Source organism: Typopeltis vanoorti, chromosome 10 (assembly GCF_054136105.1).
Source record: "Typopeltis vanoorti isolate ZY-2024b chromosome 10, IOZ_Tvanoo_1.0, whole genome shotgun sequence".
Lineage (NCBI taxonomy): Eukaryota > Metazoa > Arthropoda > Arachnida > Uropygi > Thelyphonidae > Typopeltis > Typopeltis vanoorti.
Window position 1 is genome coordinate 124,932,424 of NC_143558.1, and position 13,512 is coordinate 124,945,935.

The following is a 13,512-nucleotide window of genomic DNA, read 5'->3' on the forward strand; positions in this document are numbered from 1 at the left end:
AGGAAAAGAGGTCTGTGGCTTTAAAAGCACAAGCATCACATCTGCAAATCTTTCAAACATAGCACATCCTTAAAGGCATATCTGCAGAAATGATGGTGAGGATTTAATTTTACCAGCCTAGATAGAAATAGTCAGGTTCATGTTATTAGGCAAGGACACTGAGAAAGAAATATTTTTGGTTTCACTGTCAAACAATAATATTTCATGTAGCAGAAAAAAAACATGACTGAGTGTTAAATATTTTCAATACAACTTAATGAGCCAGCTGACTTATGAACTTTTGTGTCAGAAACAACAAGCCCATGTTTCTTGCTGATTTCTGATTTCTCAAATCTTTGATTGTAAGCCATTTAATTTCATTTCATTTCTGTTTAAACTTTAAACCAGTGAAAATAAATAAGGTAAAACATTGGACATTTTTCTTTTTATTTCCTTTTATAAACTAATCTTTGAGTGCCATCTGGATACTTTCTTGCACACATAATAATTTCCAAAGTTTAACTAAAATATAGATGTAAATGCCATATCTTGAAACCATTAAAAAACTTAAGCCTTATAATCCTAGCTGAGATTCATGGATTTCCCAAATAAAATACTCCTTAAATATTCTGTATGCTTCATATCTTGCCTGTCAAACATCATCCTTAAATATACTAACATTTCATATAGCCTCTTTTTTGATATAGTCAGTTTTGATATAGCCTCTTTTTTTTTTTTTTACTGTCTCCATAAAAGAAACCTCTGAACTCATGCTGACTTTTACTCTCTGATATCTTTGCCTTGTTCACTTTTATTGTGTACTTTAATTATTTTACTTTGCAGGACAAAACCTACAAACAGAATGAAAGCACTGCTATGGGGTTCCACTTTAAAAAATTGCCTTTGATGGGATCTGCTTTTCATTTTGTCACATGGCATAGATATGTTAGAAACATTTTTAGCATATCTTAACAGCTAACACTCTACGATCTGTTTTATCAGTGAAAAAAGAAAACAATAATTGTTAGCCTTTCCTTGAACTAGACACTTGCCTCCCTAATAGATCCTTAGCCTTCTATCTACAGAAAAGCTCCCCACACTAGTATTTACTTCTGCAGTTGACTCTCACAATAGCAAACTCATAGGAACCACATGAACAGTTTGTTGTACTGGATAGCTTGCTATGGTGAATTTCTTTTAGCATGCATTACAGCTATGGGGTTGAGGTCGGAAATTTTCAGTAGTTTGTTACAGTGAGTGGATTTGTTTTAGCAGTGTTTGCTATAGTAAGGGCCAACTGTATCATCCTTAACACCATTACCACGCTCCCAAACAATAGGGTGTTAGTTAAACATAATTCTAGCCTCATCACTGAAATCAGTTGATTTCTTAGCTGATGACTAACTCCCTCTTCCTCAACAGAATCATCAAAGCTCTATATTCATCCAAATATAATCCCCTTCCCCCAAATCCAGATCACAAAATATTCATTATCTTATACACCCAGGGCATCTCTGAGGAGTATGAGTTCTTAATGTGTATCTTGTTAGTAGGCATCCACTGTGTACTGAACAAATGAGGATGGTCTGGTGGTTTGGTTCTTAGCCAATCAAACTGTACTCTACTCACTATTTGCCTAAACCACAAATAATATGGTGGTATAACATGATCACATTTCATGCTGATTGCATGTCACCTGGATAAACAAGTCTCCTGCTGATTTTGTCAGGGAACCAGAATGAGCAGTGAAAAGTAGCCACTGGAACAGACTCAAGATAGCAACCATCTGCAAGCTCTATTTCCTTTCTATTAATACTCTTTATACTGATGATTGCTATCTTGAGTCTGTGGAAAAGTCAAGTGGAGATGATTGGCATCACTGAAACAAAGAAGACAAAATGCAGGTGAGATCTTAATAATAATAATAATAAATAATGAGATGTTAGGATGTTAAGCATACCAAAAAGTTCCTGGCAAATAATTTGACAGATGCCCTACAAAATTCAGAGAAAAATACATGGAAAGAGAGCTAAACTATCTGTGAAAGAAGCTAAACAAAAAGTCATGAAAAGACTTTAGTAAGAATATAGAAAGTAAATATCAGGAGCATGGCAAAATATTCTGGAGGCTATTGAAAAAGCTTGGAAATGCAGGAAAGAATACTATAAAAGGAATCAAAGATGATAAAGATGACATGAAAACTGAAGATAAGGATATCCCAGATGTCTGGAGTAATTACTTTGAAAGATTGCTAATGAAACTCTCTAATGACTAGTCCACATCATGAGCAGATATCTAGCAGATACTTGCCAATATTATTATTAGCTTTGCTCTTTTCTCCAAATTTTCCCAAAACATTTCTGTGTGCCTGCGGGATTCACTTCTTACTCTACTGTTTATATCTCCAATTTGTTGGAGATCTAAACAGCAAACATCGTACCCTTTTTCTATTTTTTTTTATGTCAGCTGCCTACTCTAGAGACTCGAAAAATTCCTGTTCTTCTTCTTTACAAGATCCTTTTGTGGGTCTATAGGCACAAACGAGTGTCATTGTTTCCACATTTTGAAGTTTGCCCACATAACTCTACTTAAAACTGCCTTCCACTCAAGAAGTTTATCTTCATGTTTGTTGTTCAATGCTATTGTTACCCCTCCTTTTCTTGATCATTATTGCCCAAAAGATATGACAGTACTGTAGTAAAAAATTTTCAAGAGGAAATGCAAACAAGAGTAACATGTCAAGACTTGAGGTAGAAAAAGTCATCAAAAACTTGAAATGTGGAAAGGCAGCTGGAGTATATGATATCTGACCAGAAATGCTCAAATATGGAGGTAGTGGTAGAATCATATTCAAAATGAAGGAACTTACATTATTTGCATTCAAGAATATGTGAGCAGGGTTAATCTAAGGTGGTATCGCCACTTAAAAGAATGGGAGAGGAAGAGAGGAAAGGATAGCAGAACAAGTGTTTGTTCTGCTCTAGAACAAGGTCTAGGTGAATTGATTCAGTGAGAAGTGCCTTAGAATAACAAAATGCTAGATAAGACAATATTGGAGTGCTGACAAGTGAGAGACTAATTTGGAAGGAAATTGATATGTTTAATTGTACATAGTTATTTAAATTCCTGATGAAGGTAGTTGGTGTAGTTGGAAACTGAAACACAGGGTAATATTTATAATAATAATAAAAAAATTACTTGGCTTTCAGCATGTTTTTTTTTTCAATTAAAATAAAGAAAAAGAAAGACAGAAAGAAATGTCTTATTTGCTTATCCCATTGTGACTAACTTTGAAATTCAATATAGCTTACCACCACTATTTAAATACCTATTAAAAACCTACTTTTTAAATACCTATTAAAATATTAATATTATTAATAATATATATGACAGATTATTAAAGCAGCACTTGGAACCTCATCTGGAATTTTTCTTCTTCAGGAAATAAATTGTTACTGTTTTAGTCTACACTGAACATTATCAAGTTAGATAACCATCAAGTGCTCAGCATTAATACGTAATGCAGTTATATACTACTTCATTAATCATTTTATACTCTTTGCTTTTGTATAATAACTGTAGGCACAACATATATGCAAAACATTTTTGAAATCAGCATGAAAAACCCTTTAAAATTATGCACCTTTGATGTTCTGGTATTGGAAACACAAATTGTGCCTTGCCTGATTCAAAAAAGGGCAAGTATAATGTGGACAAGAATTGATGATGAATGATATCATAATTGTAAATAACCTTTTCTGCTTTTAAAATGAAAAAGATATATACATAATGTGTTTTTAAAGTATATACAATCATGCAAGTTTGATTTTTTGATTTCACGTATTTTTATTTACTCAGAGTTTCTTGAAAAATGACTTTTTAGCAGTTAGCAGCTGTTGAAGTAATTAAATGTGAACCATATTCTAACCATCCATCATTGAGTGTTCACTTAAACCTGTATGGTGATAAGAGAGAGAGAGTGGGGAGGGGATATCATCATCAAATCGTACCCTCAGATGTAAGGATATTAATAATGCATGAGATATTTATATGATTACTAACTTCCTGTCAACAATTTTCTTCCAAATTAATATGTTAAAATTAATAAATTTGTAAGGACTGACATTGTCAGTCTTATATTTTGGTCAAAAGTGCATTTTGCTATATCAGTCCACTTAGATCTTGGTCTTCCTCATGATCTTTTCCCTGCCATCCTGGGAACAAATGCTGTTTTGCAAACCTTTCCTCTTCCATTCTGTGTAAGTGACTATGTCACCCTAGATTAGCTCTGTTCACACATTCTTGAATGTTAACATTGTCACATTCCTTATTCCTTCCTAAAATCCTTCTTTTTAATATGATTCTGCCATTGATGCCATCTGTTCACTCCCTAATTTTTTTTCAGAACTCTCATATCTGTGGTCTCTAGTCATTAATCAAAAGTTTTAGTTCTAACTCAGATCCATAAACTAACATTATTTGAATACTGTCTTGTTTAGTTTCGTTTAGTGTTATGACTGATTTCGCTCTTATTCCTTATATACTTATTCATTTGACTTCTTACCATGTATATATTATACTTGATAAGAAATTGTATTCTTCTTTTAATCCTACTCAAGCATGAGCATGAAGTATCTTCATAACTAGTCTACTTGTATATAGAATCTGTTGACTTCACATCAGTTGTCTTAGCAAAAAACATTATGGAAAGGGTTTATTACCTTGACTTATTTTGACCTTTATTGAGGTCTCATCAGTTGGACCCAAGAAGATACAGAGATGGAAACTACATGACTTCTGTATTAATCTCACCTATCTTCTTGGATCTGGTGCCTGCTGATGAGACCTCGATAAAGGTTGAAAACTGGTCTGTGTATTGACCTTCTCATAATGTTTTTTAATAATGGAATATTAAGGTAACTGATGTGAAGTCAGTGGCCTCTGTTATGTATAAGTAGACTAGTCATGAAGTTATTTCATGCTTATTTTTATGCTTCAATATGAGATTATAACAAGGTATAATTTCTTGTCAGGTAAGATAAAAAGGTTGTAATATCAGTGCAGAAGTTATATATTTTCCATATACAAATATAAAAAAGGTGTATCACTATATTATTAAATACTCTGGATGACAGAGTATTTGCTAATTCTGTTGTCAAAAGAAGGAACTTTGATTGATAATTTAAAAGAAAAAGGCATGATACAATTTCATTGTTGGTGAAATGTATGTTTATGAATACATAAATTGCTTGTGCACGTGTGTGTATATGAAATTAATGATGCATGTAATTCATCTAATGCATTTATTTATTTTTCATTTCCTGCTTTTGTATATACTTTTTTGTTTTACTTTGCAGGAGAGGGGCATAATACACAGTTTTTGCTGCCAAGCTGAAGCAAAAATAGGATCATGTTTGATTCACATGATCCTCTTAGGAAAAAATTACAAGACAGTTATTATTTCATGAGCATTTCCCTGCGATCTGATGTCTTAGTAGAGAAGGCCCATGCTATCTCTGTCTATTGGGTACTTATCGTATTTATCACATTGAACACATTCACTGACAAAGCAGTCACAACAGACTCAGGCAACCCATACCTCTTGTTGATCACTCTGCAAGCAAAAAAATCTAGTCCTGATTCTTTTTCAATTTCCAGAGATGGTTCTAGTTCTCCCCTTCTAGTCAAATACAAAAAAATTTCTTCTACATCAATTCTGTAAAATACTTTTAATGACTTAAATTTTTCTATCAGATACCCTCTTTTCTGCCTATCAATCATTTTTAGTACTCATATTCATGTTGATGATTGAAGCTTCAAAATCTTCTATAAACTATGTTTTAATATCAATCTGCTCAAGTAAGATGAAGATAAATCTTTTTGAATTCCATTGCTATCAAAACACAGTCCCATCTTGTTTTCCAGAATAAAGATATTATTTCACTCTCATTTTACTTTTGATAGCAGTCCAATCTCCAATCAGAATCAGTTTTCTCTTTTTTGAGTTGAACTTTCATGTCTAGCTGATAGTGGCATAAATACACACATCCACAATCTCTTCAGCCTACAAAAAACTCTGTATCTTTTTCATTCAAAACACTGCTCTTCTCTCTCTCTCTCTCTCTCTCTCTCTCTCTCTCTCTCTCTCAACTTCTAACACTTCATAAATCCCAAATCTGATGGACCTAAGAATATTGTTTTCATATCTCATGAGGTGCATTGAAAACCTTCCTTAGAATTATCAGTTATATACAGAAGAAGACAGTCCACTTAGTAGTTGATCCCTCTCTCACAGACCCCATTCATGCACATAATTAGCCACTCATCATCCAGACTTATTAAACTAGCCTCCCATCTTCTTCCTTCATTCCATCTTACCTCTAGTCTTTGGACAGCCTTTTCCATACCATTTTTCCAAGTGAATACAACCCTTCCTCACAACTTTTCAAAAGTCATTAACAAAACCTCAAACCCACACACAACATTATCACATTATAGGTTTTGTGACCTCTTGTATAGAGTTAAAACATTAAAAAGAAAGAAATTAGATGTACCATGTGAACAGACATCATTGGTGTTATGAAGAGATGAAGGTAAAATATATGAGATTCTGGTAAATTCTCTGACTCAAATATAACTTATATTTGAATCAGAGAAATGAAGAAGTAGCAACAGCATTCAACACCAAGCACAAAGATAAATATCTTGAATGGTTGGCTATTTCAAGTAGAATACTGTGGACAAATATCAAAATGCAAATTTGGGCAATGAGGCTTATATGTGCCTATTGTTTCTTAGAAGGTTTTATTAAGGAAGAATTAGAATAATTTTTAGAGTCATTAAAGAAGGTAGTTGACATAAAGGGAAAGAAAAGGTGGTTTTTGGAGATTTAAACACAAGAATATGAAATGAATTCTATAGACAGATAGAAAGGTTTGGAGAAAAGGGCAAAGCTTATAATAAAGGTAAGTACCTGGTGGATTTCTGTTCAGACATGGACTGGCCATTAGTAATACCATGTTCCAACATAAAGTTATGTACAAATTCACATGGAGAGATGGCATAAAAAAATCTTATTGAGTATGTTATCATTGATGGTGATATCTACGCTGTGGTTCAAGCTACAAGAATATCTAAGAGAAACCAGAGACACTACAAGAGAATAGAGTATCCAATTTTGTCCCCCACTTCTCACATATAATGTGGATGATGCCTTGCTGCACATACTTTGCACACTATAATTAATTAATTAGGGAGCCAACATCTCCTCTTTTCAAGGATATAGCAATAAAGCTGTTTTTACAGGCTAGCTGTTAGGCAATACATGGGTCTAAACCTGTTAGTAGCACATCAGGAAGCTTCCCAAGAAGCTGACAAATACTCCTGCTGTTGCTGCTTACTTTGCCTGGAGTCATGTCTGGAGGGAGTCTGAGTATAGCAGTTTGCAATGTTACTGTCAATGCCATGCTTGCATTAGAGTCCCACTCTCTGTGGGAGTGATGTCCAGTCGTTCATTCTTTATGCATGCTTGTTGCTCTCTAAGTTTTCCAATATTATACTGCCATGAAAGATAGCATAATAAATATATAATGACACAACAATTTAAAAAAAAAAACTCCCACAAAATCAACAAAAAATTTAAAAAATAATAACTATACCCCCCAAAAAAAATCTTCCCTAAAAACAAAATTCCATGCAAAAACAAACCATGCACCACCACTATCATTTATAGGCATCAAAACCCACTTGTTTGGGTTTTGATACATACAAGTATTGCTCAGTATTGTTTCTCATTGTACAGATCTACTATGTTGTCAAAGGTAAACCTCCTGGCATAAGTGCATGATACAAAGAACTTGTAAATAGAGACTAAACAATGTGAACATTGCAATTTGCTAGCCTAGTTGGCCTAATGGAAAGCATATCCACTCTTCATCTAACAGGCTATGAGTTCAAATCGCACTGTCGTCACGGATATTTGTGAATGGCTTTAGGTGGTAGATGAATTTTATAGCCTGGTGCCACTCTGCTTACTGAAGACCTGAGGGGGGGGCATGAAAAAGTTCATATTTGATCTCTAGAGAAAGGTTTCAAGATTTTTCTGTTTCTTAGCCCACCCACAGTACTTTTCTGTGATATATATATACAACCTTTTGTGACACTTGTGGAATTCTGTGGTGTAGCACCATACTTCTTGCAGTAAAACAGGTTCAGTTTCCACACAGATAGCTCTGTTGTGACAAATTCCTGACATATATCCTCAGGGGTGTACACTCCCAGAGGGTATATGTCAAGAATTTGATGATGATGAAATCAAGCACCTTAAGTTTGAACTAACTTAACTTGGATTCTTCATAGCCTTTCTGCACTGCATACAAAGTTACATCATTACTAATTCCAATCAACAATTTTCCTCAAGATTAACCTGTTATCTGTCATCATTCCAATATTATTAGATTTTATATTTCTGCCTTGTACAGCACTTTTTACTGTATCCATCCACCTATGTTTTGGGCTTCCTCTGGGTCTTTTTCCTACCATGCTGGCAAAGAACACTTGTTTAGCTAATCTTTAATCTCCCATTCTATTTAGGTGACCATACCACCTGAGATTAGCTGTGCTAACATATTCATGAATGTTAACAATGTCAAGTTCTTTCCTAATGGCCTTGTTTTTAATATGATACTGGTATTGATGCCATCTATTCAGTACCCTAATCTTTTAAACTGCCTCTTGAACTTCCTGTGGTCTCCAGTCTTTGATCAAGAGTTTTATTTCTAACCCAGCTCTCAGATCCATAAGTTAAAATTGGTTTGGACAATGCCTTGGATACAGCTAATTTAGTGTTTTGACTAATTTCTCTCTTATTCCATATAAATTTATTCAGTTGACTTCCTACCATACCAGCTTTGTTGATTCTGTTGTCTATTTCCATATTTAATTTACCATCTTCACTAAAAATCGTGCCTAAGTAGCTGAAATGTTTTACTTGTTCTATAGGTACCTCCATTCACAATGCAATTGATATTTTCATTGTCTTGTTATTGCTGACCTTCATACCATATCTATTACAACAGTTATTCAATTTAGTCAGCAAATCTTGCAGACTTGTATTGGATTTATTTAGAAGTATAACATGATTTGCGTAAAATAAAGAGCTGAGATTAACATCTCCAATTTTGATATATCAGGTTTAATACTGCTTTCCTTCATAATGTGATCCATATAGATAATGAATAACAGAAGGGATAATGTACATCCTTGTCTGACACCAGATTTAACATTAAACCATCGTTCTGTACTTTCTTCAATTCTAACTGCTGACTTACAACTCAAATAAAGTCTAAGTATTGCTTGATATAATGTCTCATTTAAACCATATAACTGGAGCATTTTGAACAGGTTTCCTCTTGGCACCTTGTCATATGCCTTTTCCAGATCTGCAAAATTTAAATACAGAACCTTGTTATATTTCCATGATTTCTCAACCATTTGTCTTAAAGTGAAGAGCTGATCCTGACAACCAATGTTTGGCCTGAACCCAGCTCTTTCTTCTCCCCCACAATTTTTCTTAGCTGTTTCTCAAGAATACTTGCATAAATCTTACCAGGAACACTCAGTAGAGAAATTCCTCTTTAATTCTCATATTCAACTTCATTCCTTTATTTTATAGATGGGTACTATGAGTGTTCTACTCCAATCACAATCATTTGGAATTCAACCCCTCTGACCAGGCCTTCTGAATTATGTAGTGTTGCCACTGCAAACCTTTTATACCATATTTTAACATTTCTGGTTGAATATCATCTACTCCAGCTGCCTTTCCAAATTTCAGGTTTGCAATAGCTTTTTTCTACTTCAAATACATTTATATATTTCATCTTGGTTGGCCGAGTGGTTATTGTATCCACTCTCCAACCAGAAGGCTGCTAGTTCGAATCCCGCTGTTGGCATGTATGTTTATGATTGTCTGTGAATATACTAGAGGTGGGCAGTAGATGGCACTGGTGTAGATGATGATGGTAGTTGCATTTTGCTGTAGTTGGTGGATTGAGTGGAGACAGAGAGTTCTGGAGTGGGTGCCCTCCCTCGATGAGTCTTTAGACTCCTTGGAGGTGTCACGTAATAATAATAGTAATATATTCTAGATGGCATTCCTGTTGATGGTATAATGTTGATTCTACCAGCATACTGTCACTCGTTTCATTTAGCAATCTTTCAAAGTAATTGCCGTACATCAAAAATATCTTTATCCTCAGTTTTCATGTCCCTTTTATTATCTCTAATTCCCTTTGCAGTACTCTTTCCTCTATTTCTGATCTTTTTCAATAGCCTCCAGAATATTTTACCACCTTCCTGATATTTATTTTCATTGTTCTCACCAAAGTCTTCCCATGACTTTTGTTTAGCTCATTTTACACAGTGCTTTGCTTTCTTACATTTTCTGTGTATTCCCTAAGAGCACAAGGTGACTTACGTGCCAGGCACTTTTGATATACTTTCTTCTTTTCCTTGACTGCCTCTTTAACTTCCTGAGTCCACCATTGAGCTCTGATTTTTCTATCCTTGCAGATTACCTTACCACATGCTTATCTGGCAGAATCAATCAAAGTTTTCTTTAGGGTTTGCCACTGAATCTCCAAGTTCTTCTTTTCAAACTCTTTCACCTTTTGTGTATTTGAGTCTACAGTTCACATCTGATAGCTGTTGAACTTTGATTCATTTCAACACTTTCTTACACATCTTTCTTTTCAATATGAATTTCAATTTTATCCTGTTCAACACTAAATAGTAATCACTTCTAATTTCAAATCCTCGGCATATGCTTGTGTCCTCAGCCGGTGGAAAACATCACCAACAAACATCACTGTTGACAATAACATAATTAATAAGACTTTTCTTATTCTTTGCATCTTCTCTCCATGTGAATTTGTGTACATTTTTAGGTTGGAACATAATGTTAGTAATAACTAGCCCATGTACTGAAGAGAAATCTAGTAGGTACTTAACTTATTATTATCTTTGCTTTTTTTTTCAAATTTTCTCGAAACATTGTTATATTATTATTATTATTATTATTACATGACACGTCAAAGGAGTCCGAAGACTCATTGAGAGAGGACACCTACTCTACAACTCTCCATCTCCACTACTCAATCCACCAACTGCAACCATCATCATCATCTACACCAATGCCATCTACTGCCCCCTCTTCCCTTGTATTTTCACAAACATCCATGGTGAGATTCAAACCCATAGCCTTTTTACTGGAGAGCAGATACGCTAACCACTTGGCCAACCAATCTGGCATGTCTGGCAATTATTTCCTACTCTGCTGTTTAGCTCTCCAACAAGGACCAACTTTTCCTTTTTTGTTATGTCAGTTGCCTTCTCTAATTCCTCAAAAAAAAAAAAAAAAAATCCTCCACTTCTTCCTTATTAGAACCTTCTGTTGGATCATAAGCACAAATTAGTCTCGTTATTTAGCTCTCCATTGATATTAGCTCACATCACTCTGCTTGATATTGCCTGCCATTCATGAAGATAATCCTCATTTTTGTGTTTAATATTATAGCTATCTTTCTTTTCCATGAAGATAATCCTCATGTTTTGTGTTTAATATTATAGCTATCCTTCTTTTCCATCCATTTTCTGAATAAAACATCATGTATTTGTTGCTTAGAAAGATCTCACAGATTTTGTCTTTTTTGTTTTGGTAACACCTATTATGCCGATCTGGTACTTATCCAATTCTTCTGCTAGTTCCATTTCTTTTCCATTGATGCTACTTATGTTGATGGTGCTAATCTTGATCACTACTGATGTTGAGTTAGAGTTTGGGTTTTTCCAGCAGCTGACTTTTTGCTGTTTACCCTAGTTTCCTGATGAAAACAACAGGGGTCTTGTTTAACCAGGCAGTGCCCCCAGCCAGCATGAAATTCCATCATGTTATACCATCATTTTGAGTTATAATTTATGCCAATAAGAATACAATTTGGTCAGCTAAATCCTAAATTGCCAGCCCATCCTCATTTGTTTAGTATCCAGGTAGATACCTAATAGAGTGTACTACGAGAAGGTGAGGATTGGACATCAGGTCAAAACCTCTGTTCGGTTTTCCACATTCCCCAAAAAATGCCATGTGCAGGTCTCCTCCCAGTTATCCAGCCTTGACCCTTAAGCAACCCATGCTTGATTCTGTGGTTAGATGTTCCAGTTTTTGATGACAAACATAGGAGATAGGCATGAGGTTATTCTCATTCCAATCATATTGAATGGGCTCATGAGTTTTCTCAGACAGTTGCTTTTATTAAAGTGACTTGTGCAGAGAATTTAGATCTAGTTAAATTTAATTTTGTAGCTTGCATGCAGAAAAGTATGAGCAATCCATCTTGGAAAAGCTTGTGTAGTTCATATGTTTCTCTCTCTCTCATATGAGTTTGTTGCAATATTGGACTACCATGAATTGGTATAATAATATCAGCAAACTATAAAAACGGAGAAAAACTCACTTTAAAACTGATTTATTTGTAGAATTTTTACCGAAGTTTCATAGGCATTTTCAGCACAGAATTACAGAACAGTGACAGAAAATTCTAAAAAGTACCGCCATGGTAGCTGATGTAAGACAACCAAAACAGTCAGTATGTTCCTAACTGAAGAAAAAAAAAGTGTGTGTATACACAAGATATATATATATATATATATATATATATAGACACACACACACACACATATACAGGGTGATCAAAATTAAAGTATCCCTGTTTAAAGTTCCAGACTCATGATAAAAGTTTAATGGAGTGAAACAGCACTAGGAAACAATTAAAAATGGCATTTAATGCTTCCAGTATTTCATCAGTAAAGAGACGTTGTCAAGGATTCCTAACAGGGTGAGGCACCCACTATGGACACCTGTCAGTAGCCTAGGATGTAAACTGGGATCTTGAAGTATTAGTGTTTCCCATATTTTGGGGAGTTTTATGAAAACCATATTTATTTAAATTAGGCTGATTTTTAAGAGCAGCAGCAGATTCTACAAACAGTCTTTCTCCTCTAAATTTACTGTGATTTAGCATGATGGTCTTTTTCCAGTTGATTCTGTGAGCTGTATACAAAGCATGGTCTGCAAGGCCAGATTGACCGCAGCCATGAGTGTAGATGTATTCTTTATATTCTTTCATGCAGATGGTAGCTGATCTCTCTGTCTGTCCATAGTAGACCAACTTGCAGGAACAAAGAATTTTATGTACATCTGGAACTGAGAAGGGGGGAGGGGGGGGATGTGTTTTTAGTAGAGTGGATAAGGGTAGCTAGTTTTAAGTTCAGTTTGAAAGGTGCAAAGATTGTGTTTCTTTAAGATTCTGGATATTTTTTCTAATGTGCATCGAACATAGGGGATGGTGATAGCACTACTAAAATCATTCTGAAGAGGTCATGGAATGGGGAAAGAATTATTTTTTTGATATTGTGGAAACTAACCAATTAGATAGAAAAGTGTGGTGTATATGATTGAGTTCTGTTGCAAGAGAG

The 13,512-nt window shown here is 34.7% G+C and overlaps 1 protein-coding gene across 6 annotated transcripts in view; it reads left to right on the forward strand.

Moving 5' to 3' along the window:
* Positions 1–13,512, forward strand: part of Ube4A (Ubiquitination factor E4A) — a 346,330-nt gene that overhangs the window by 208,155 nt on the left and 124,663 nt on the right. The gene's annotated exons all lie outside the window — the stretch shown is intronic.